The sequence below is a fragment of the Strix uralensis genome, chromosome 36 (assembly GCF_047716275.1).
Source record: "Strix uralensis isolate ZFMK-TIS-50842 chromosome 36, bStrUra1, whole genome shotgun sequence".
In the NCBI taxonomy this organism is placed as follows: Eukaryota; Metazoa; Chordata; class Aves; order Strigiformes; family Strigidae; genus Strix; species Strix uralensis.
The window spans coordinates 251,846-273,618 of record NC_134007.1 but is presented as its reverse complement, the minus strand read 5'-3'; the positions used below and the strand labels follow the sequence as shown (position 1 = coordinate 273,618).

General features: G+C 51.3%; 1 pseudogene; it reads left to right on the top strand.

Moving 5' to 3' along the window:
- Positions 1–19,286: 19,286 nt before the first annotated feature.
- LOC141937015 (uncharacterized) lies at positions 19,287–21,740 on the top strand (annotated as a pseudogene).
- Positions 21,741–21,773: the final 33 nt, after the last annotated feature.

Below are 21,773 nucleotides of genomic sequence, written 5' to 3'. Positions count from 1 at the left end.
GAGGAGCAGCTGAGGGAACTGTGGTTGTTTAGTCTGGAGAAGAGGAGGCTGAGGGGAGACGTCATCGCCCTCTACAACTACCTGAAAGGAGGTTGCAGAGAGCTGGGGATGAGTCTCTTAACCAAGTAACAAGTGATAGGACAAGAGGGAATGGCCTCAAGTTGCGCCAGGGAAGGTTTAGACTAGATTTCAGGAAGTATTTCTTTACAGAACGGGTTATTAGGCAGTGGAATGGATTGCCCAGGGAGGTGGTGGAGTCCCCATCCCTGGAGGTGTTTAAGACTAGGGTCGATATAGCGCTGAGAGATATGGTGTAGATGGGAACTGGCAGTGCTAGGTTAATGGTTGGACTAGATGATCTTCAAGGTCCTTTCCAACCTAGTTGATTCTGTGATTCTGTGATTCTGTGAATGTTTTCACAGTCAGTGTTGCAGTAGCCTCAACATTACCTGAACAGATCTTACCCCTTCAAAATCTTTCATCTCTGTTGTTCAAGCCCATCTTCTCACCCTCCATTCTCCCATCTGTCTTGTCCCAGTTCCCCCTGACCTACCCAAGTATTTAATCATGTTGGAGTCAACTTTATGATGCCCTTCATGCCGTCTGAGTATCTGCCTTCACACTGCTGACTAGTCAATTCCTGAAAACAGGTGACATCAGTGCCAGCATCCCAGGGGACACAATGTTCTGCTGTGCTGGAGAGGGCCCTACTCCGCCTGCCCAACAGCGCTGGTGGCAGGTGGTGCCCTGCACCACCCCAGAGGTACCCTGCCTGCCCACCAGGTCGTGTTCCAGAAGGGCTCCCATAGCTCCTGGGACACATTGCACAGGGGGGCTTGAGCAGGCACTCTGCAGGCACTCCAGGGCATCTCTGCGGCACTTTCCAGCTCTGTGACTGCTTTAGGAGCTCATGTTTTGAAGCCATGAATGTAGATTTTAGGAGAAAGTTGAAACCTCTGCAGAAAAGAACTCTTTGTCCTAACTGAAGAAAGTCATCCTTTCCAGCACTGCTAAGCCATTTTTTCCTGAATTTTTATGATTTTTTATTTTTTTTTTATTGAAAACACCATGAGCATGTGCTAGCAAGCTGATTACACTCATTCTCTATCTGAACAGTTTTGTGCAGACCCTATCAAAGTAAATTTCCCACTAATGCTTCAAATGCAGAAACATTGCTCAGAGGAGGTACCATCTTTATTTTGGCACATTTTATTTCTCTCTCTCTCTCTCTCTCTCTCTCTTCCTCTGCCTGTTATGTCTGTGAGAGCTCTCCAAGGGAAAGATTCATCGAATCATAGAGTAACTTGGGCTGGAAGATAAACCTGACCATCATCCTGCCCAACTCTCCTGCTCAAGGCAGGCTGAACTAGATGAGATTGCTTAAGGGCTTCCCCCAGCGTGGCTTCACAAACAAAGGAGCTGAAAGTGCGCTCCATCCCATCGTACAGGGAGATGAAAAAGATGTTCAACAGTGTTGATCAAGTGCTGATCACTGAGGGATATCACTAGTTGCTGGCTGCCAGAAGGACTTTGTACCACTGGCAACATTTGGGCCAGCTTGTCCAGCCAAACCCCTCCCCACAAAATCATCCACTTCTTCAGTCTAGATCTGAATGTGGCTACAAGGAGACCATGGGAGACCATGTCTTAGGTCTTACTAAAGTCCAGGTAGACAACATGCCCTTCTTTCCTCCTCCATATGGGTTCAGCAATCCCCTTTTCATCCTTCAAGTGCCTGGAGATGGCTGAGGAACACTTGCCCCATCACATTCCCAGGGACTGGGGTGAAGCTGACCTGCCTGTAATCCTCCCAATTCTCCTCCCTGCCCTTCTTGGACCTGGGTTTGATGTGTGCCTTTCCCAAGTCCCAAATAACCCCTCTGATTGCTCTGTCCCTTCCAAGATGTTTGTAAGAGGTCTCACACAATGACACCGGCCAGCTCTGACTGCACCTTCCCACACCAGAAGCCTTCTCCATCTCCCACACTTCCAGGGGAGTGCCCAGGACACAGCACACACCTTTCCAGGTCCTCTGGGCTGGTTCAAAAGAGGACCAGTAGTGATTTCTTCCTGCAGGTCCACAACTTCAATGGGCTGTCTGAGCAGCTCACAGCTTTCCTGAGTGTTTTTCTCAGTGCTTCACTTCCCCTGGAAACACGATGAGCGGATTGAGCAGGAGCATGAGAATGGTGCAGGAAAAGGGCCCTGCCAGACACGATCAGGAGGGCTGTTCTGGGCGTCACACAGAAAGGAGGAGGGTGCTGTAAAAACAGTGAAGTGAGAGGAGCAGGTGGAGAAGGCCTTATGCCTGGCCATGCTGGGCGGGAGAGCTGCCCCAGGGTGGCAGCTCTGATGCACACCCAGGATGCCCATGTGAACAGAAGGGGAGGACTGGCTCTAAGAAGGAGGTTATGAAAGCAAAGAGCTTGTATCCCCGTGTCCCTGCAGGAGAGCTCCAGAAATGGGGTGAGGTCACAGGTGAGGTCCAGTACCTTTGGGCCACTGGACCATATCTGGGACAAGAATGAAATTGCTGTAGGTGACAGAAATCCCCCAGCCAAGGGGCAGCTGCTGGAGACAGACCTTCCGGGTCATGAGTCTTTCAGATAACATGCGGTGGCACACAGCCAAGTACTGACCATAGAGTGTGGTCACCAGCAGTAAACCCTCTGTGCGTGCAAAGATGCAGGAAACGGTACTAACACTGCTGTGAGCCTAGATGGTGCTGTTCCCAGTCAGAAAGCTGGCCAGCAGCTGGGGCGTGGTGGTAGAGCTGTGGCAGGTTCCAGGGAGGACACATTCCCCAGGAAGGCGGCCATGCGGTTTTACAGAGCTGGATTTGCACCAACACCCCAATAATGAGGATGTTCCCAACTACAATCTCAAGGCAGGTCATGAGAGAGAGGAGGAAGCAACTTGTCAAAGGATTGGATACATTTCACATTTACAGTAGGGGAAAGTCCATCAGTGATGCCTGATTTTATGGTTCCTCTTTCTCCACACGAGGAGTTAAATTGTTCTTGTCAATCTCACCCGGTAGGACACCTGTGAGGAAGAACATATGTTTCCTTGTTAGTTGCTTAAAGAGATTGGGAAGGAAGTTCAGAGAGGTGAAATAAGGAGGTGTGTGTGCCTCTGAGTGTATTCATCCTCCCTCAATGTGCTCTGTGTTTTCTGAAAGGTGAGAGCTGCCGCCTTCTAGAGAGCAATGATGCTCCTGCTTGCAGAACCCCTCTGACTGCACATGTGTGATGCTCCACAACTGTGCTTCTTTCATACTGTGCGTTGGAAGGCACAGGCCAGAAAGGCAGGGGAGACTATCAGAGCAGGGAGAGGAAATGGCAATGAGCCTTTCCAAGGCAGGTGAGATAAATCTCACTGGGATGGTGGGAATTGTTCCTGGAGTCACACAGAGAAGTGTCAGGGCTCTGTGAGGTGTCAGCATCTGAGCTGGCCTCATGTTCTCTTCCTGTACACAGGGGTGTTCAGAGCCATGCGTCCTTCCCTTCCACGTGCAGAGGCAGTGCATCGCAGCAGTCCTAGTGTCTCTTTGGCAATTGGTTGCCACTCCCAGGAGGCTGGGAGGCACCTCAACCCTGGGGTGTATTGCCCTGCTCTGCACTTGTCTGAGATGTCCCAAGGCATGAAGAACGGACAGAGGGTCCTTCAGTTCAAGGAAACACATCCCAGTGCTGCATTCAGGTGTCTCCCAGGGGATGTTTCTCTCAACGTGAAATGACCTCTAGACACTGTCTGTCCCCCATGCTGTCATGGTACCTTCAGGAATAGCTGATGGCATTTGTTCTCACTTGTGTTCATTGCGAGTCCATTGCAAAGTCCCCAGTGACTCCACAAGTCCCCAGTGACAGAAAAAGGAAAACTTCATGCCCATTTTGAAAAAGGGCAGAAAGGAGGACCCTGGGAACTACCAACCAGTCAGCCTTACCTCTGTGCCCAGTAAGATCATGAAACAGATCTTTGTGGAACAAGATCCGTCCTGATTAGAGACAGCCAACATGGTTTCACCAAGGGCAAATCGTGCCTGACTAATCTACAATGGAGTGAGTGCATCAGGAGACAGGGGATGAGCTATAGATGACATCTACTGGCCTTCTACATTTGATGGGTTTGATGGAGGGCCTGTTAGATGAATAAGGAATTGGCTGCTGGCCGCATCCAATGGGTTACAGACAATGGTTCAATGCCCCACAAGACGTGTCCCTCAAGGGTCTCTACTGGGACCAATACCATTTAATATCTTCATCAACAGCATAGGCAGTGGGATTGAGTGCACCCTCAGCAAGTGTGGAGATGATGACCAAGCTGGGTGGTTCAGTCGATACTCTCGAGGGAAAGGATGTCGTCCAGAGGGACCTTGACAGACTTGACTCTCAGGCCCATGAGAACATCCTGAAGTTCAACAAGGCAGAGTGCAAGGTCCTGCGCTGACAGGGTGGTGAATGAATTGAGAGTAGCCCTGAGAACTTGGGGATACTGGTGGATGAAAAATCGGACAAGAGCCAGCAATTTGTGCCTGCAGCCCAGAAAGCCAACCATATCCAGGGCTGCCTACAAGGAAGTTTGGCCAGCAGGTCAAGGATGGTGATTTTGCCCCTCTACTTCACTTTGTGTGTGGGTGTGCTCTGCACTGGCATGGACATCTTGAAAGAGCAGATGTCTTGCCACTCTCAGGACAGTGCTGATTATTTTGGGGTAGGTTTCTTCCCTGTTACTCTTCACAAAGAGAAGATACCCACACCTGCTGAAGAAGGAGGGCTCCGTCTTTGGGAAAAGCACAACAGGGTGATGTCACGTCCCACTCAGACAAGGGAGACAAGTGACTCAGATTCGCAAATCCCCAATGGAGCGGACAACAAGTCTCCAAGTCCAAACATTTATTAACTACTCACAATGTACTAATTGAACATACGATAGCTGGCTAAGTATATAGCAAGTTGTGCCAAGCAATACAATATGCCTTGCATTTCTTAATAGGAAAGGGAAAAGAGGGAGATAGAGGGAATGGGGAAATACAGATCACCGGTCTGGGTTTCTGCGCTGATCCTGACGACGAGGGTTCCAGGAGGCACAGGAAGCATCTGTCTTTTTCACTGGCATCCGTCTTCTTCGCTTCACTGCACTCTCTCTCCCCGCCCCCCCCCCCTTCTTGATTTATACCCACTTTCCTTGGGTCCATCCCCTAGGTCGACTCACATATCTACGTATCCCATGTACGGGGAGGGGTAAGGTGTTTCATGGAATGTTGTAATTAGCATGATCATGTTAGCCCTCGTTAGCATATTGAGGGGTGTTAACTTTAATATGCATTTTGTGGATAATGAAGCAAAGGTCATTCACCGGACAGATGGCCCTTGAAGTTTTGGCCAGGTGCACCAGAGCAGAGCCGTCCTGCCTTCACAGGGCTCCCTCCTCCAGTCCCATCTTGTGTTATTGGGGCAGCCTTATCAGCTTCGACCTCCACAGAATGCACCCTGTGACTCAGAGTTTTGTCTTGTGAGTGTTTGAGGCATTTCTTTCATCAGCCTCAACTTTTGCTTTCTCCGGCTGTTTTTCTTAGTTTCTCACAGGCCTGGTTTCTCGTCTCTCACAGGTGAATGGTAGCACAGCAATGGGGATGGGATGCGCCCGAGGAATGGAGCAGGTCTGTGGGCAGGAGGAGAAGCCAGGATCTTACCAGAACAATCACATGTTCACAGATTGCAGAGCACCCTGGGTCTGGGACTGCTGCTTTGACTCTGCTCAAGCAGAACTGTCCCCTGGGGCAGAGTGCCATTTCTTCCATGCCCCCCTGCAGCCTGAGGCACAGCCATCCTAGGTTAAACCTTGCTGTCAGCCTTTCTTTTTTCAATATCAGGAGCATCTGAGTTGCCAGGGGTGAGACCAGGGGACTGGTGTCTTCCCTGAAGCCCTGAAGGACTGAGGCAACAGAGAAACAGAAGTGAGAGACACGCCTGTATCTGTGGAAAACCTGGCCTCCCCCTCCAGGAAGGGCCCATTGCGGACAGCTCTTCCCATGGCCAAGAGGTCATACCCAGGAGCACAGAAATATCCCCTTCCCCATGGAGGTACTGAGAGAAGAACCCCCCTTCGCCCTGGATAGGGCAGGAGCTCAGTGCCAGAGTCCTTCATCCTCTGCACCAGCCCCCACTGACATCCCACTGCCCTTGCAGAGGCCCTGGATCTTCTCATACTGCTCCACCACGTGCTGCCCAATGACCCCAAGGGACACACAGCCTGGGACCTTGCTGCCCAACCTGCCCAGCATCACAGCTCCCCAGAAAGGGCTGAGCCTGGGGGGCTCCTGTGGTGCAGCACTGGGGGTGTGGGAGCAATGAGCCTCCTGCCAGCCCCACCTTTTCAGGAAGGGGTGGGAGCGCATGACTGGGTGCCCCACAGGTTCCTGGGCCCTACACTGGGCCATTGTGGCTCCTGACTTACTGCATCAAAACCCTGGGTAATGGAAGGGCCCCAGGGCTCGTGGCTCACCAATGAACCTCAGAGCCACAAGGGCTGCTGCAGGCTCTGCAGTTATGACCAGCTCCAGCACAGATAGTCCTTGGCTCTGCGCCTGTTCCTGCCCAGCTGAAGAGAGGAGAACAGTGCAGGGTTGGTGCAGAACTGACCCCCAACCAGGCCATCCCCCTGCCCAGGGCCACCCTCCTGTTCCTCTCCCCTCACCAGGACATTCCCAGCTCCCCTCTGGGAGATGTGTGACGTTGAGGTTCAGAGGGAGCAGAGTGCTCCCAGAGGATGTGGTGCTGCCATCCTGGTGGCAGGGTCTCCTTCAAGTCCCCAGCAGGGAGCAAAGGGTGAGGAGCCTGGAGCAGAGCTGGCCAGGGCTAGAGGAAAAACAGTGGGTGTGGAGCACCCAGCCAGGGGCTCTGGGCTGCAGCAATAGGGGGAGCACATCCCTCCATCCCGTATGCTGGGAACGGGGCAGATCTCACCCAGGCTGGATCCTGGGGGCGTTGGGACTCCACTCACCAGGTGCTTCCCAATCCTCCACACCTGCACTGTCTCAGCTAGGTTTGCAATCTGCCCCCACTTCAGGAACCATGCAGTGCTGAGTAGGGCTTCCTGAGAGGCCTGCCAAGCAGCAGAGATGGCACCATCCCCAGGGCAGAAGAGCCTGCACCCCCCTCACCTTGGCAGAGCTCAGAGGCTGTCCCAGCCCATGTGGGGAAGATGCAGCAGCTGGGGACTGACACTGCAACTGGGTTCCACACCCTGGAAGGAGAAGAGGGCAGCCACAACCTTGGGCACCTCATGCTGCTGGAGCAGTGGTACAGAGAGCCCCAAATGTTTCCGAGCTGTTGCCAAGGCTGGGAGGAGGCTGAAGTGCTGCAGTCACCAAGGTGCGATGGCAGGACTCAGCCACAGGCGATGGATATGAGGACACACCTGCAGCTCCGTGTCCCACTTGGTTGAGCTCCAGTACCCAGTACCCAGGAGACAGGGCCAGACCCCTCTCCTGACTGCATCCCACACCGTCCCTCCCAAATCTTTTCTCCCCACGCTGGGGGTGCTCTGGAGTGTGCTGGAAACCCATCAGGACTTGAACGTTTGGTCCTTGGTGGCCCTGGACTGCTGCTGAGCCCTGTGGGACCAGTCAGGGCAGGTCTGGGAAATGTCTCGGCCCCTGCCAGCTGCAGGGCAGCCACATCCTTTCCATGACTGTGCTGGTACAGGGCTGTATGGAGGGGGTAGGGTGGGGAAGGACACACATCCCTGTCCTTCTGGTCAGCTGGAGACATGGCAGGGGGAGAAAGGCAGCAGACATGGAGAGGGGCTCCGCCTGGTCCTCAGGGACTCAGCAAGTTGGGCCTCAATGTGACGCATGTTCAAAGGCTCCGGCTATCAGCAGCCCTGGCCCCTGGTGCTCAGGCACACCCAATGGGTGCCAGCATCGCCCTCCCTAAAGGACTGGTCAGCGTGTTGGGAATCCCGACCTCAGCCACACGCTTGTCTTGGTCGTGCAGGTGGAACAACAGTGGGAGCAGGCTCTCACACACTTCCTGCTTCATCTTTTCTTTGCTGCCCACCACAAACTCCATCGCATCTTGAAAGGTGGATGGTGATGGATTGAGAGCTCCCGCACAGGGTTCGACTCCTGGCAGGAGGAAGAGAGAAGATCAACCCCAGCTGCCCCAAGCTCACAGGTGAGCAAGGGGCCAGCCTGGCTGACATGGGCATGGACACCCCTGAGTCTCTGCCTCAAGCAGCTGCGGGCAGACCTGCAGCCCCTGCAAAATGGCCCCAGGCAGCCCTGCTCCACAGTGAGCAAGCTGTGGCCTGCAGAATGTCTGCCCAGGGGCTGCACTGGGCACGCAGGTCCCATGAGGGGGCTGGGGTCCCCGAGTCTGTGGGCCAGAGAGTGAGACCCTGCAGTGTCTATGGAGGGCGGGGGGTCACTGCCAGGGCAGGGTGTGCATCTGCAAGGCTCAGCATGCGGATGGGGCACACCAGCATGAGGCCTGATCCTGCCCCTGCCCCCCATGGCAAGGAGGTCAAGCCAGGGGACTTTCCTGCAGCAACAAGACAGGCTTCCCTGGCCTCCTTCACCTCTCCCATCTGTGGGAATGGGCTTCCCTAGAGCCCCCAGGCAGGATGAGGGGACAGAAAGGGGCAGTCATGAGCCACAGCCCCTCCTCTCCTGGGCCCACTCCTGGCTCTCTGCTCCTCTCAGCCCCCGGGCACAGTGAGTACTGCAGGGGGAAAGTGGCACTGAGCAGCTGAGGGCAGCGATAGAGCTGCTTCAGCACAGGGTTATGATCTGGGGACTCTGGGACACAACGTCCCTCAACAGAGCACAGGTGCTGCGGTGGGAGGCACAAGTGCACAGGACAGTGGGCACAGACAGGGGACAGGGCTACAGGCACACCCTGCGGCTCTGCTAATGGGACACCAGGCTCTCCTGAAACAAAGAGCTTCACTCCACAGTCAGAATTCAGTATAACTGTTAAGCAGGTGTTCTTCATTCACAGCGCTGGGCAGCACTGGGGATCGCTCCACCACAAGTGCCACGCTTACTAACAAAACTCTCTGACTAATATACACAAAAAGCACACGTATGTATCACATTTCTTAGAAAAGGCAGTCTTATGCTAATGGGTTCTCAGAATTCATTTACATACTCTGAGCAGGCATAGTAAAAATAGAGTGAGGGTCTTCTCCCCTCCTTAGGGGTCCACATACTCTTCCTCACACTGTCCGTTAGTGAAATAGGTTTCTAGTGTCCATATCTGGTCATAGAGTTACTTCATGCATCCTTCAGCTCCTGTTTGTTCCAGCTCTCAGCACTTATCTCAACACTGGAGTCTTCTTAGACACTTGTTTTTTTAGGTTCCTGCTATTAGGGATGTACTCAGGGAGTTTTTCAGACTGTCCAAGGTCTGTCTTATCTCTACTGGGCAAGGAGTTAAAGGTTTCAAAACATCTTACAAGTGGGTAATGACTACAGAGGGTAGTTAGGAAAAAGGATAAATGAAATTATATACATTACAGCAAAATACAGGAAAAATACAGGGGAAAAAAGCTAGTAAAATACCAGTGATGTCTAACGTTAAAACTAAATGTCTTATATTACAGGTCCCTGTAAATTAGCAATTTCAAGCATACTTGTAGCAGCTTCCCTTCATTTCCCCCCTTTTCTTTTTTCTAAGCAAATTCTTTTGCTAACAGAATTTTAGTCACTTCTCGAGCTTTATTAGTTCGACAGGGAAATGCTTCAGGCCAACTGGAATAGGTGTCTGTTAATATTGACAGATATCTATACCCCCCTTTTCTAGGCAATTCTGAGAAGTCTATTTCCCAACTTTGACCTGGAACACATCCTTTGCTAATATTTCTAAACTTTACTTGGTGCTCTACTTTTGGGTTTTCAAACATGTCTCATATTTGTTAACCACATTTCTCATATTTTGAAACAAGTTTCGATCTATTATTTGCTTAGAGAGAGAATTATACAGAGCTTCTGTTCCCCAGTGACTTTTTTCATGTTTAATTTTACCAATGTCCATAATATTCTAAAGGGAACTATTACTCGATTGTCTTCTACTGTTGCCCAATTTGACGAATCAATTTTAGCTTTTTATCTTTTTCATCAGATTTTACTGTTTCAGGTAATGATAGAGATTTTTTTAGGAATCAAACTTAATACCTCACCTTGTTCCATTGCTTGCCTTGCCTTATAACCAGCCAATTTGTTACCCACCTCCTGGTCAGTATTACCTTTCTGATGTCCTCTACAATGCACGATGGCCACAGCTGTCGGAAATCGGATTGCTTCCAAAATTTGTAATATCTGCGTGTTTAATACTTTTTCCTTGTGTAGTTAAAAGTCCTTGTTCTTTCCAGATCGCTCCATGAGCATGCACTACACCATAGGCATACTTTGAATCTGTCCATATATTTACACGTAGTCCTTCAGCGAGCTCCAGTGCTCTCGTTAAGGCGATTATCTCCGCCCTCTGTGCTGATGTACCTTTTGGGAGAGGTTTTGCTTCTATTACCTGATCTGTCGTTGTCACTGTGTATCTGGCCCTTCAGACTCCATTTTTCACAAAACTGCTTCCATCTGTATACCAGGTATGGTCGGCTTCTTCCAACGGTTCTTCTTTCAGGTCAGGTCTACTCGCATAGATGGTTTCAATTGTTTCTATGCAGTCATGTATAATGGGGTCAGTTTCCTATTTGTCACTTAGAAAAGAGGCAGGGTTAACTATTGTAGATGGAATAATTTCCACATTGTCCTGCTCCATTAGGACTGCCTGATATTTTAAAAATCTAGACAGTGATAACCAATGTCCGCCTTTTTGTTCCAAAACAGAAGTTACTGCATGGGAAGTGTGAACGATGATCTTCTGCGCCAGGGTAAACTTTTGAGCCTCTTGAATGATTGTGACAACAGCCGCCACTGCCCGGAGGCATCCTGGCCATCCTTTGCTGACTTAAACCAATTATTTGGAAAAATATGCTACTGCTTGCTTGTAGGGTCCCAATCTTTGGGCTAAAATTCCTAGGGCCACTCCTTGTTTTTCATAGGCATACAACCAAAAAAGTTTAGTCACATCTGGCAAGCCCAAAGCAGGGGCTCTCATCAGTTCTAATCTTAACTCTTTAAATGCTCTTTTGGCCTCATCAGTCCAGATTAATTGCTTCTGATTACCTTTCAATAGTTCATATAAAGTTTTACTATTAGTGCATAATTATAAATCTATAGACGGCACCAACCTGTCATTCCTAGAAAAGTTCAAAGTTCCTTTACCGTAGTTGGCTCTGGAGTCCTACAGATGGCCTCTTTCCTTTCAGTTCCAAACTGTCGTTGTCCTTTGGAGATGAGGAATCCCAAATAGACCACTTCTGTTTCAGGATTTCACAGAATCAGAATCACAGAAACATCTAGGTTAGAAAAGACCTTGAAGATCATCTAGTCCAACCATTAATGTAGCACTGATAGTTCCCAACTACACCATAACCCTAAGCGCTATGTCAACCCAACTCTTAAATACCTCCAGGGATGGGAACTCCACTACCTCCCTGGGCAGCCCATTCCAATGCCTGACTACTCGTTCTATAAGGAAATTCTTCCTAATATCTAGTCTAAATTCCCTGGTGCAATTTGAGGCCATTCCCTCTTGTCTTATCACTCATTACTTGGTTAAAGACGCTCATCCCCAGCTCTCTGCAACCTCCTTTCAGGTAGCTGTAGAGGGCAACGAGGTCTCCCCTCAGTCTCCTCTTCTCCAGACTAAACAACCCCAGTTCCCTCAGTCGCTCCTCGTATGACATGTGCTCCAGACTCTTCACCAGCTTCGTTGCCGTTCTCTGGACACGCTCAAGTGATTCAATGTCCTTTTTGTAGGGAGGGGCCCAAAACTGAACCCAGTCATCAAGGGGCAGCCTTGCCAGTGCCGAGTACATGGGCAAGATCCCTTCCTTGTCCCTGCTGGCCACACTCTTTCTGACACAAGCCAGGATACCATTGGCCTTCTTGGCCACCTGGGCAGACTACTGGCTCATGTTCAGCCGGCTGTCAATCAACACCCCCAGGTCCCTCTCTGACTGGCAGCTCTCCAGCCACTCCTCCCCAAGCCTGTAGCACTGCTGGGGGTTGTTGTGGCCCAAGTGCAGCACCCGGCATTTGGCCTTATTGAAGCTCATACAGTTGGCCTTAACCCATCGCTCCAGCCTGGCCAGGTCTCTCTGCAGAGCCTCCCTACCCTTGAGCAGATCAACACTCCCACCCAACTTGGTGTCGTCTGCAAACTGACTGAGGGTGCACTCGATCCCTTCGTCTAGATCATCAATAAAGATGTTAAACAGGAATGGCCTTAAAACCAAGCCCTGGGGGACACCACTTGTGACCGGTCGCCAACTGGATTTAACTCCGTTCACCACCACTCTTTGGGCCCGGCCATCCAGCCAGCTTTTTTACCCAGCGAAGCGTGTGCCCATCCAAGCCTCGAGCAGCCAGTTTTGCCAGGAGAATGCTGTGGGAAACGGTGTCAAAGGCCTTACTGAAGTCAAGGTAAACAACATCCACAGCCTTTCCCTCATCCAATAAGCAGGTCGCTCTGTCATAGAAGGAGATCAGGTTTGTCAGGCAGGACCTGCCTTTCATAAACCCATGCTGACTGGGCCTGATCCCCTGGTTGTCCATTATATGACTTTTAATGGCACTCAAGATGAGCTGCTCCATGACCTTACCTGGCACTGAGGTCAGACTGACAGGTCTATAGTTTCCCGGATCCTCCTTTCTGCCTTTCTTGTAGATGGGTGTCACATTGGCCACCCTCCAGTCCGTTGGGACCTCCCCAGTTAGCCATGATTTCAGGTAGATCATGGAAAGCGGCTTGGCGAGCACATCTGCCAACTCTTTCAGCACCCTTGGGTGTAACCCATCCGGTCCCACAGACTTGTGTGCATCCAAGTGGTGTAGCAGGTCTCTGACCACCTCCTCTTCAACTGTGCTGACCTCAATCTGCTTTTTGAGCTTTCTGTAATGACACTCGATAACCACTTAGTCCAAGAAAGTTCAGTAAGCTCACAGTCCATTCTTTACATTCTTCTCTTTTCTCTGTAGCTATTAAGATATCATCTACATATTGAAAAAGGATGCCATTACCTGGAGGCCTTTCCCAAAGTTCTAGTTCTCTTGCTAATTGGTTTCCAAAAATTGTAGGGCTATTTTTAAATCCCTGGGGTAACACTGTCCAGTAAGTTGAGTTTTACGGTTTTACGCTCTGAATCGGCATTTTCCCATTCAAAGGCAAACAGATGGTGGCTTTCAGGGGCCAAGGTGAGGCCAAAGAATGCATCTTTTAAATCCAATGCTGTAAACTATTCCTATGTTTCTTTGAGGCTAGTTACTAAGCTGTATGGATTTGCTACTACTGGGTATAGATCTTCCACAATTCTGTTAACTGCCCGTAAGTCTTGTACTATTCTATATTTCCCATCCAGCTTCTTTATCAGTAAAATTGGGGTATTAAATTCTGATTCAAACCAAATTTTAAGAATCTTCCAATTATGTTTTTTTATACCTCTCCGATCTTCCAATCTTAAAGGATACTGTTTCATTTTAATTGCACCAGAACCAGGTGTTAATTCCACTTTCACTGGCATAGTATTTTTGGCCTTACCAGGAGTTTCAGAGGCCCATACTCCTGGATACACTTGATCTAATATTTTGCCAAGTTCTGGGGTACCCTCAGTTTGTTTTTCCATTTGAATCATAGCTAAACTTAAAATTTTAATTAGTTGATTATTTTCACTCTGAGTTCTATTTTATCCTTTTCAAAAATTATCTGTGCCTCTAATTGCTCTAATAAGTCCCGTCCCAATAAGGATTTTGGAGATTCTGGTAAATAAAGTAATTTGTGAATTCCCATTTGTTTTCCAATCTTAAATTCAATTGGCTGTAAAAAGAAAGCCTTCTTTTGCTGGCTAGTAGCTCCTATTACAGTTACAAAATTGTGACCTACAGGTATTAGTTCCTGATTTAATACAGAATATGAGGCACCCATATCTATAAGAAATTCTATCTCCTCATTCTGATTCTTTAGCTTCAATTTAACCAGTGGATCCGCTCGGGTAGATTCCCCAGGTCCCTGTCATTCCATTTCAGCAATCACTTCAGGCTTTACTTTTCTCAGTTTCCGACAGTCCTTTTTCCAATGCCCGCTTTCTCCACAATAAGCACACTGATCTGGTCTCAGTGTTGTTTGGAAACTTCGAGTTCCCACAGGAGGTCCTCCTTTACCTCTGCATCCAGGGAGTCTCTGAGGGCCCGCACTTCGTTCTAATGCTGCAATTGTTGTTATGGATATTGTTCTATTTAATTTTCTCTTATCACTGTTTTCTCTATTTCTGTATACCCTCCAGGCTTCTTCAATTAACTTCTCCAAATCCCACGCTTCAGGCTCTTTTAGTTTCTGGAGTTTTCTCCTAATATCTTCCGATGATTGGCCCAAAACCAATGATACCAATTGTTGCTGCCCTACATCAGATGAGGGGCCTAAGGCAGTATATTTACGCATTGCCAATTGTAATTTGTCTAAGAATTCTGTAGGGGTTTCAGTTTGCCCCTGCTTTACAGTATAAAGTGCTGACCAATTTATAGCCTTTGGGATTGCATTCTCCAATCCAAATTTTATCCAATCTGGATATCGCTTTAACATGCGATAATCCATATTATCATTTGGATCCCAATTCGGGTCAGTCAGGGGAACATACTGATCAACTCCCCCTACCAGCATTCCAGCTGTAATCTGAGCCTGCACTTGGGTTTGGGCAGTTTTTAAAACCAGCTGTTTCTCATTTTCAGTCATTGCACCTAACATTATGTCTATATCTTTCCAATCTGGGTTTTGATTTTTAATTATTAATTCAAATCTGTTGGCAATCTTCAGTGGATCATCTCTATACCCTTTAACCACTTCCTTCCAAGCATCCAAGTCTCCCATATTAAAGAGGACTTTAACTGGTCCTGTTTTACTACGAGTTCGGGCAGTAATTGGGGTTGATCTTTCCACTAGTGGCCCTGCCCCAGCGTCATTTTCCTCATCTGGAAATCCTGCAGGTAATATAGGAGGTGGCAGTACATAATCCTCCATCCTTTCTTCAGCTCCCCAGTCCTTCACTTTTAGACATCTTTCTCCAATACTACATGCTGAACAACATCGCTTCAATTTTCCCTGTTCCCTCTTTTTATTCTTTTCTAATGCCAAAACAAGGGGATCCTGAGGGGCCAAATTTCTACCACACTCTTTTTGCCACTCAGGATGATTTCTTAAGGTGAAAAACATATCAGCATATACCACCTCATCCCATTTATCATTTCTTCTGAGGAATAGCATCAATTGCAATAAAGTATCATAGGAATACTGTAGGAGTCGAGGTCCCCTACTTTACCAGGCTGCAGAAGTCCAGACATGTCTGGGCTGGGGGAACCTCAAGAAGGTGGGGAGGACACAGACAAGCTGGAACATGCCCCACGGCTATGGCCCCTCCCAGGACACCACTAAGGGGCCCTCAGTACCATCCCTGTAACATCCAAAGAAGAGCCCGATCCTGCCAGCTGGACTGGAAGGCCCCCAGCAGCCCAGCCCTGCCGGACGGCCAGGCAAGGTAGACTGGGGCAGACTCTGAGCTCTTCTTGGTGCTGCAAGGCACAGGCAACACTGTCTGCAAATGGGGAAAACCAGGACAAAATGCCAACTTCAGAAGAATATGTGCATGGGGACAATAGAGAAAAGACCCAGAGGGGATTCCAAAAAAGACCACGCAAACCAGAGGAACTCACCAGTTAGCCCATGAACCACAAACTGGATTTTGAGGTGCCAAACAGAGGGGTAGGGTGCTGGTGGGGAACTCCCTTTCCCCATGGCTGTGGGGGTCAGCTACCTGTAAGCCCACCGTGGGGTGCAGGCTGGTGTTACATAAATTTTCTTGTCCTTAGGTTGATAACCTGACTGAATGTTTCTAAAAGCTCTGCCTGACTGAGTGAGGGGAGAAGTCAAGCGTGTGCTGGGACTTGTCCAAGTCTGCTTGAGCCACACCAGCCAAACCCAGTGTGCTGTGTGTGTGTCATGTCAAGGGATGGGGAAGGGGATGGTGGTGGTGGATGTAAATGTATTGAATATGGTAGGAGCTGAGCAGGATGCACATGGTATGGAATAAGGGGTGGGGATTGCACTGGGTCTGGCTGGGATGGAGTTAATTTTCTTCTCAGCAGCCCCTATGGTGCTGTGCTTTGCCTTGGTGGCCAAAACAGCTTTGATATCACCCAACACTGTAGCTGTTGCTGAGCAGTTCTTGCACAGTGTCAAGGTCTTCACTATTTCTCCCTCTGCCCTGACAAGCAGGAGGCTGGTGGTAGCAAGGGTCTGGGAGGGGACAAAGCCAGAACAGCTGTCCCCAACTGACCAAATCAATACTCCACACCATATGATGTCACGAACAGCAATAAAACTGGGGGAGTGGAGGGTGTTCTTCAAAGTATCCTTTGCTCAGAGTCTGGCCGGGGATCAATCTCCTGCTCTGAGTGATTGCTGCTCTGCTTACTCAACGGTTTTTATCTCAGCCCATGAGATTGTTTCCCTCACTTTTCTCCTTCCACTTCCCTCCACAATCCTGCTGCTGGGGAGTGAGCAAGTGACTGGGTGGGGGCTGCCACACAGGGTTACCCACCACACAAGCACAGAGCAACTAGGTTGGTATGTGCTTGTGAGGCTACTGGTGCCTGAGTAGATCACAGGCTGGGAGCTGGTACATGGCTTGTGTAAGTGCTTGTGAGATTCCTGGTGCCTGAGTAGCTGATAGACCGAGCGCATGCACATGACTTGTGTCAGAGCTTGTGAGGCCATTTGTGCCTTCTTATCTCATAGGCGAGCAGATAACAAGTGGAGGGATGCGTGGTGGTCAGGTCACTGATGTCCAAGTAGCTGATAGGCAAGAGGGAGACAAATGCATTGGGTATGTACTTGTGATGTCACTCTTGGCTGAATAGCTGATTGGCCAGGACCAGGTGCATGGCCTCTACAGGGGCATGTGAGGTCACCGGAGTCTGAATACATCAACAGCGAGAACATGGCAAGAGGTGTATATGCACTTGTGAGGTCACTGGTGCCTGAGTAGCTGACAGGGCAGGAGCAGGCATCTGGCATTGTACTGGTTTTGGCTGGGTTAGAATTAACTTTGTATTTAGTGAAATAGTGAGCAAGGGACTGTGTGGGGCTGAGCTGCTGGCTGGGGTTAAACCATGACAAGTACATGTAGGTTGTTTTGAGGTCACTGTTGCTTGAGTAGCTGATAGGGCAGGAGCAGGCCCATGGCTTGTGTCTGTGCTAATGAGGTCACTCACGCCTGAGTAGCTCATAGGCCTGTAGTAGGCCCACGGCATCTGTAGGTGCTTATAATGCCCCTGCTGCCTGAGCAGCTGATAGAGCAGGAGCAGGCCCATAGTTTGTGTCGGTGGGTTTGAGGTCATTGGTGTCTGAACAGCCGATAGGCCAGCAGCAGGCCAATGTCAGAGGTAGATGCTATGACATCACCTGTGTCTGAGTAGCAGATAGGGCAGGAGCATGCCCATGGCTGTGTGTGAGCTTGTGATGTCACTGGTGCCTGAGCAGCTGATAGGGCAGGATCTGGCCCATAGCTTGTGTAGGTGCTTCTGATGTCACCTAATGATCTTTAGACCGTGTCCAAATATGGCTTTTTGGAAGAACCATTGCCAGCAGAAGTCATATACCACACACACGTGTGACAGTGTGACTCGTGCACACACAGAAGTGGCAGCAGGAGGGTGTGAGGTCACTGTCAGTGTAACTCATGAGCACACAGTGGTGGCCATAGGAGGGTGTGAGGTCACGTCACCGATGGCACCCCGTGGCCGTGGGGCTCAGCGCAGAACAGCCATTTGCATCAGAGGGGCATTGTAGTGGCCAGAAGCTGCCCGGCCCCGTGTCTGCAAGGCTGAAGGAGCAGCCCCTGCAGCCCTGGCTGGAGCTGTTGGGGTGGGGGGAGTTTGAGGGTACCACAGGGATGTGCCTGGGCTCAGCGCCAGGAGGAAACCACAGACATCCTGCCCGGGCTCTGCGGGGGGAGCACAGGGAGCTCTGCGAGGTCACGTGGGCTGTGGTTTGTGCACCTGCAGGCTGCAGCTCCTGAGCCACCCGTGGGGAATAACGGCCCCTCGGTGACATGCTGAGAGTCAGGGATATGTCTGAGCTGTGTGTCTGCTGCCAGGACAGGGACATGTCCCAGCTCCAGCTCCATCTCATTGGAAGGGACCTTCCGTGGGGCTCTCCAGGGAGTGACGGGTGAGCCAGCGCTCCTGGGATGGGGCTCTGGCCTGGGCTAAGGCCCCTTCCCAGCTGCTGCTCTCAGCACAGAGGGGTCTGAAGCAGGGGCAGGGGCTGTTCCCTTCCTGACACATCCCCCGGTGCAGTCCCAGCCCTGTTGTTCCCATGGCATGGGGATGGCTGGAAACTCGCATGTTGGGCTCTTGGTTGTGCCCAGTATAGGAGATGCTCAGTGCTCCTGGTCCACACAGCAGGGTTCAAGGCATGTAAAACCCATTTCCCCCACTACAACTGACCCTGTCCTGTGACGCCCCACCGCCACTGTGACGTGTCACCTGCAGCGGAGCCATCCCTCATATATGGTCATGAATGGCACTGGAGAAGTTCATTGGAGGGCTGGGCTGTGTCGGAGGGGAGATAGGTCCCGATAATGTCTAAAAAGGGGCTGCTGCTTTGATTGGCTCCTCCTGTAGCTGAGCTGGCATCAGCAGAGATATATTGCCCTCCCGTCGTCATTGTCCCCACGAGTTCCCAGGTGCTGTGGCAGGGAGTGTGGCGCAGCAGGGATGTGCAGGCAGGGCAGGAGGCTTAGGATGGGCACAGAGGGACTCCTGTCCCCTCAGATGCTGTGGCTGCTCCTCTGGGTACAGCTGTGCAGGGGTAAGTGCCATCTCCCTTGTCCCACAGCACAGGGCCAACAGGTACCAGCGTGGTCATTGGGATCTGTCAGGGAATGGGGATGCTTTGCAGGTGCCACTGAGACGAGGGGCAGAAGGTGCTCAAGTTCCGGGACCCTGTGCCCACCTGGGTGGGAGAGAGTATCATCTCCTTCTCCAGCTGCTGCTGTTTAGGGCACCCTGTGCATAGCTGCAATCAGAGACACCCTGTCATGGGGTACCTTTTTGGGACCCCCTGTTCCCTAGCAGTGAGCCTCTGGAGCCGGTGGTGGCCTAGTGGGTGATGGAAGCACTCAGAGATCCCCCCAGGGCACTGCCAATCTCTCGGGTACCCTGAAGGGTTTGTGTGCTGTTCCCTGCCCCATTGTTCCAGGGATCGCTGACCCCACAGGAACAGTTTGTACCCCACCGAGGGAAGGGGACTGGAGCATCTACTGTAGGGGGACATCTTGCCTGGGGGTCTGGCCCAGTGCAGAGAAAGGGCTGACACCAGGGGTGAGGAGGGGATGTGGGTGCGGGGACATTCTGGATCCTCTCAGTGGGGACAAGGAAAGCCCTGGGCTTGGGGGTGGGTTTGGATGGTGCTGGGGCAGGCAGTTTGCATGGGAAGCTGCAGGCCTGGGCACATGGGGCTGTTCAGGGGGTGCTGGGGAGGAGAAGGTGCCGAGTGCAAGGCTGGGCAGTGTGTGGGTGGTCATGGGCAAGAGGGCGGTAGCCATTGGGCTGTGAAAAGATGGCTTGTGTGGTGGGATGGTAAATGACCCAGCAGGGTTACATCTGGGAACCCACAGCATTGCACAGCCCATGAGGATAGAAGGGTCCCCTGAAGTGCCCTGGGGACATCCTGGAGGGGAGTGGGGTCCCACCCTGGTACCTCTGACTCTACCCTGGCAGGGAGTTCCTTGAGAGCGACAGTGCTGGGGCTTGGTGCTCTCCTGACCCAGTTCATGTTGGTGTTTGAAGGTGCTGTGGAGGTGAGGCTGGCAGATGGCGGCAGTCGCTGTGCTGGGAGAGTCGAGGTGAAACAACAAGACCAGTGGGGGACCGTGTGTGGTGACTATTGGGACATGACTGATGCAGCAGTGGTTTGTAAGCAGCTGGGCTGTGGGTCTGCTGTTGGAGCTCCTAAGTACGGACACTTTGGGAAAGGATCTGGCCGCATTTGGATGGATGATGTTGGGTGTAAAGGCACCGAATCTGCCCTGTCTGACTGCACACACAGTGGATGGGGTAAACATAATTGTGATCATCGTTTTGATACTGGAGTGATATGTTCAGGTAAGGGGACGAGCTATTCTCCATCTCTGGGGTTGGGATTGTGGAAGGAACCTGGCTGTGCCCTCAGGGATCAACTGTCAGGCGCCAGAGCATTGCCCAATGTGGCTGGTCACACTGCTGAGCTGGCACTGTCATTACTGGTAGCCCCAGTCCCTGGGGAAAGGCCAGTGGGAACCTGCCCAGGATTGCCCTTACCGTGCCTGGCCCCTGAGGTGCCACAGATGAACCCTCCATCTCTGCCCTGCACTGTCTGTTGATTCCCATCTTTCTCCTCCTGTTCACCCAGGACCTGTCTATCGGTGCTGAGGGCAAGGTGCCCCCATGCCAGAGGCACCACAAGTGACTCATGTGGCCACCCACTGTCCTGGCCAAGGGCATGAGATGAATAGCTACTCTTGGGTTGTGCCCCCTGGCAGACACGAGTCCCTTGGTTGAAGAAAAGGGGTTGCTTTGAGAGGAGAAGTGCTGGGCTTGGGCAGAAGAGCAGGGTGGCACGTGGCACCTCGTTCCTCTCCCAGGTCAACCCATGAGAGCCTGAGCATGGGGACATTGCCCCGTCCAGGCAGTGCTGACCTGCTGCCCAGCCTCTCCTGCCTGCCCCAACCCCTGGCTGCTCGGTGCCACGGGGGATTTGTCAGCACTTACTGTCTCTGCTCTGTGCCTGCCCTTGCACCAGGAGCTCGTGTAAGCCCAGGGCTTTTCTTCTGTCCACTCTCCTGCCTTCTGTGAGCCATGGGCAGGGACATGCATGTCCAGCAGTGCACTCTGGCTGAGGCTGAGAACCTCTTTCCTGGGTGGGCACCTGAGCAGTACATCCTCACTGTACTTTTGCCCTGTGACACGTTCTATCCCCCAGCAGTGCCCCAACAGCTCAAGACCCCTGTGGAAACAAGGTGGGCTTCTCGTGCCACCAAGGGGTTCCTCACGCCTGACCCTGAACTCAGTGGGACAGAGCAAGATGCAGCACCCAACAGTGCCTGGGCCCTTTTCCCTGAACCCCAAGTGCTCTGGGTGTGACAGTACCCAGGGACCAGTACTGGGCAGCCCAAGGTCTCTGGGGCAGCAGCAGTTTCTCTGAGAGATTCCTGTGGCTGTGGCTGTTGGGAGAGAAGCAAGCCCAGAAGTTCTGTGCCGATTTCCGAGGAGCAGCAGGCTGGGGGCTGATGTGTTTTTGCCATCAGCACCCCCTGAGAGCAGCTGGGGATGTCGTAGGGCTTTTTGCCTGTGGCCACCTCTGAGATCAGTCAGGGTATTGCCAGAGGGCTGTGGGAACTCTCAGGGGTCTTTGGTTGATCCAGAATCTCTCCAGTTGCTCTAAGGGGACAGCCCCTCCTGAGGACGTATAGTGATCCATGAGGAGGACCTTTGGAAAACTGTCTGTGACTTAAACTTTGGTCCCAAAGGCACCCACATGGTTTGCAGGGTGTGCTGTGGGTCTGTCACAGACACATACCCTTGAGTGCCTGTTGTGCTTTGAACTCAGCTGGCAACC